Raw genomic sequence first — 5016 nt, 5'->3', positions numbered from 1 at the left:
GAGAACATGTCACTTCAGTGTAGTTTTTAGATGTCCAGTGGTTTGTGGCATGTCAGGATATCCCATCAAAAGTAAAGAACAAGTTATTTGTGCCTCCTGCCTCTAAGAAGAAAGCACAATACCTAGGCAGCTTATCTCCCTCCAATGGACACAATGGGTGCTAGTTCAATGGTCATTTCACTCTTTTCAAAGATTCCTTTAAACTTCCTAAATTTAGAGGGAGATTAGAGGAGAGATGATAAGTGAGGGAAAAGGAAAATAGAGAAGAGAATGGGAAGGGGAGGGATGGTAATGGAGATGATAGCAGGAGAGAGAAAAAAGGAGAGATGATAGAAAAAGGAAACAGAAAGAAAAAAAGGAGATAAACCAAAAGAAGAAAAGTGGAGAAAAAATTATTTGGGGGGAGAAAAATAAAATTTAAAGAGGAAAGGTGGGAAATTTAAGAAAAGGAGAGCAAGAGAGAGAAAAGCAAATTCTGATTTCTTAAATTGAGGTTCAAGTTCCACTGGAGTGAAAGAGTAAAATTATTTCCAATCATTTAAAAAATTAATATTGTGGTGAGAAGAAACACAAAGACTTCACTTACATTTAACATTATTTACCACATTTTCCCTGAGATGTGGACTCTGGCCTCTTTCAGGCAAATAATTGAAAAGGAGAAATATAGTGAACTGTCCCTTCCTCCTCCAGAACAAAACAGAGAGTAAAAAGGAGCAGCGAGTAGTATGCACAGCCGCTTTAGTGCACACTCATAGAGAAGAGGGAAATAGAACCCCAGTTTTGTAATCCCTGATGTTATTCATAGTATTATATGCCTCTGTTGGAAATTAGAGCAGTTTGGCCAGATTTGGAGGGATTTTTATGCACACTTTTTGCCTGAATTTTCTGAAAGCCAAGTCTTCAGAAGGCACATGAGGAGCTGTTTGCCAGGCCACATGTAATCCAGGGACAGAGAGACAGAATGCAAATACCTTAAGAAGCTACCCCTACCATCAGCACAATCAGCATATTGGGAGAGCCCCGTCTTCTATTGTTCCTGCTAACAAAATGATAACACACAGCAAGAGTCTTTAAAACTAAACTAACACTAAGAACTACACAAAAACATAAACTTCATAGTATAGCTCTATTTTTATTTTTGATAGTTTAAAATGTTCTAATCATGGTAAAAACCATGTAACATATATTTTACCATGTTAACCATTTTAAGTGTACAGTTGTGTAATATTAAATAAATTCACATTGTTGTACAACAGATCTCCAGAATTTTTTATCTTGCAAATCTGAGACTCTCTGTCCATTAAACCGCTCTCCGTTCTTCCACTCCCCCCAGCCTCTGGCAACCACTAATTCTACTTTCTATTTTTACCAGTTTAACTACTTTAGATACCTCATTCAAGTGGAATCATACATTATTTGTCTTTTTTTGTGACTGGCTTAGTTCACTTAGCATAGTGTCCTCAATTTCATCCATATTGTAACATGCAGCAGAATTTCCTTATCTTTTCAGGTTGATTAATATTCCATTTTATGCAACTACCACATTTTGTTTATCCATTCATCCAATATTGGACATTTAAGTTCCTTTACCTCTTGGCTATTGTGAATAGTGCTGCAAAGAACAAGGGAATACAAATAACCCTTTGAGATTCTGCTTTCAAATTTTTTGGATATATACCCAGAAGTGGGATTGCTGTGAAATTCCATTTTTTTTTTGAGGAAACTTTATACTGTTTTCCATAGCAGTGGCACCATTTTACATTCCCAATCATAGTGCAGCTCTATTAAACTACAACAACCATTAGAAAAAAAACTGCAGAGATAGTGAGAGCTAAAAACTGCAGAGGTAGTTGAGTGAGCATGTGGGGTTCTCCAAATTGTTTCTTTGTTAACTGAAGGAAAGCAGAGTTTGTCACCCCAAAATATGCCTTTTGGAGATACTGATTATTTTAAGCAAGTTATTTTTAAGAAACGAAAGACTCAAAAAGAAACTGTGACCCTTTCATTTATCTGCCTAAAGAAATTTAGATAGAAAAACCTACTTAAAGAAAGGGAGGCACCACCTCAGCATCAAAATATGACTTAAGTGTAGCAGACAAGGAGGAACCTAGCAGTCTGTTTGTTAGACTCTGCTCTGAGTTCCATTGTTTCTAGGTGGCCCAGCAAGAATTTATTTACTAAATGTTTGCTCTTTCTCCTCCACCTGTGAAATTCCTACTTTCTTTTAGAAGACCCAGACCCATGCCTCCCTCTCCATAGTTCAGAAGGGCATATAAGCTTCAACTTTTTAAAGTGTCTTCAGGACCCATATTCTTACAGAACCCCCATAAGTACACATGTAATAAATTTGGTCATTTTTTCCTGTTAATCTGTCTAAGGTCAATTTGATTATTAGACTAGCCAGAAAAACTTAGAAAGTCAGAAGGAAAATTATTTTTCCTACCTCACTTGTAAGGGAACATTCATTCATCAAATTAAGACCATAACAAAATACCAAGAAGGAGGTCACCTGGTATTTATACAACCATTACTGCTTTTGATCTATTTGATTTTCATGGGCACAGACACTGGGAATGAAAAGAACCACATAAAACAAGACATTTTAATAAAAGGCCATTACAGGGGGCTTCTGCTGAATGGAAATTCTCATTTTGACATTGCTCTGTATGCTTTAGAAAATAAGAAATCAAAATCTGCTTTAAAAACACTGGCATATTTTTACTATACATTTCTAGACTCCTTGCCAGTCAGAAAAATAGTTTACAGTATTTGTCTCCAGACAGAATTTGTAGTCCAGCTATGTTACTGCTGCTGATTCAGACCCCTTTAATATTCCTAGTTATGGATATGGTATTGCATCTAGGTATTTTCCCTGCATGCTTCCAAGTCCACAGCAAACAGTGCATGGCTCTCTGAATCCAACAATCTGCTATTTTATAGGTTGTCACTGAACCAAAGACTTGTCATTTTCAGCAGTCAACTGAAGCCCCATGGACAGTTGTGATAAACTACAAAGAAACTGTCTGAGCACTTCCCCTGCCTAATTTGCTCCCCACTCCCAAAGGCAGGAAGAATTAGTAGGCTTGGATAATATAGAATGGCTACCTTCAAGTTAAATACGCACTGGAAATACAGGTACAGGCAATGATGTAGGCCTGAGAGAAAAAAGGGAGGGAGAAAAAGAAGAAAGGAGACAGGCAAAGAAGAGGCAGACACAGACAGACAGACAGACAGACAGACAGACAGAAATACAGAGAAAAAAAACAGCCTCCAATTTGGAGAGCTTTTGATAAGAAAAACATCCAATCATTCAAAGACTCTTGTAAGCCAGGTAAGGTGATGCTGGTCTTGTCTGGGGACAGATGTGCAATGCCCCATTGTCCCTCTTTTCTTTGACATTTGTCACTATAGTGACTCTTTACTTGGTTTCTATGAATAAATTATTGCAGTCAAATCAACGTTTTGCTTTAATTTCATTTCTTTCTCTTCCTTCTCTAGCACAGGTATTGCCTGAATTCAATGAATCTCATTAAGGCCTACTAGGAACCAAGTGACACCGAGACCACCCTGTCACATTATTCTCTACTAAAATGAAATGAGTGCCAAGAAAAACTTGAAGGACAAGCATGCTCCTTATTATCAAGTTATTTGTTTCACACATATAGATGTCACTAATTATTTTCGCCAGCTTCACTGAGTTCCAATAATACTAGAAAGCAGTGGCAAAGGCTATTTTGAATTCCCTTCCTTTTTCAACAGGGAAATCTCTACTGTGGCTAAAGTGTTTTCCTATCTAGAAATCATGCTTTGGGAATCCCCATTCAGTGAATATTAAGTCTTTTTAAAAGATGTTTCCCCGTGTGGTGATTTGTTTTTCTTCTTATGAGAGTATTTAGAAAGGGCAGGTATTTAGCACTTCGAATGCTTGGCTTCTATTTGTCATCTTCTTTAATGAAAGAATTAAACACACACACACAGAAAGATAGAGACAGAGATAGAGAGATTGACACTGATTGTCAATATCTGAGGCCTTACTTTAGGAGGTAAAAGGGAAAAGAATGAAATGTAAAGTTCAACAGTGAAAAATCACTTCTCTAATGATTTTTACAGGGAAAAGCCTGAGGCTCTGGCAGCCCCAATTTCATTATACTGGGGCTCACTAGGACATAGAGAAGTGTGTATTGGTGGGAGTGAGGAGATTGTTAGTGGTAAGGACATGAGGAAAGGGAATGTGAGAGAGAAATATGAAAGAGAAGTGTTTTGTTTCTTCCTGTTAAATAGGCTGTGCCCACAGTGAACAAAGTGTAGGAACTTGGAAGAGGAAGAGCCAGGGGGCAACAGTTTCTTCAATGTCCCAGGGAGCTTTGAGGGAGATTGAAGAGTTAGTTACTTTCATAGACTATTAAGTGCCATCTCAGCACCCCTTAAGGTCCTCTCAATAACCCACTAGCTGGCAAAGAGATATAGCCTGGCTCAAAACAGCCCCAAGATTATAATTGCAAGTATACTTTATTGAGCAAGTGTTTTGTTTGCAGCACTATACATGCACTAACGCACTTTACCTTCACAATTACCCCAGGAGGTAAGTCCTAATATTATCCCATAAAAATACAGAAAATGAAGCTCATAGGCTTGAAAAAAGTTTTCCAAGGGCACATAGCTAGTAAAGCCCAGAACCAGGAGACAACCCAAGTCTGTTTCATTCTGAGGCCAATGGATCTTGACTACCTCACCCGACTGCTTCTCAAATATTAAAATGTAATTCTAGTAATTGTTTCACAAGTTTTTTTTTTTAAATTAAAAAGCATATAAATAGGTTTTATAAAGATATTCAACAAAACAGAGGCTGTGCAGTGTAGATACTGACCTGGAAATTAGGGTTGTTGTTCCAGCTTAGTGTTATGAAATTAAACTGGATTCTAAGTGCCCATTCCATTTTGGACTTTGGTTTCCATGTCTGTAAAATTAGGGACTGGAGACATTCTCTAGGAAGGCCTCTGGCTCTCCAAGGCAAAA

This window comes from Pteropus medius, unplaced genomic scaffold (assembly GCF_902729225.1).
Source record: "Pteropus medius unplaced genomic scaffold, Ma_sr-lr_union100, whole genome shotgun sequence".
NCBI lineage: Eukaryota > Metazoa > Chordata > Mammalia > Chiroptera > Pteropodidae > Pteropus > Pteropus medius.
Note: the sequence above shows the minus strand (reverse complement) of the source record.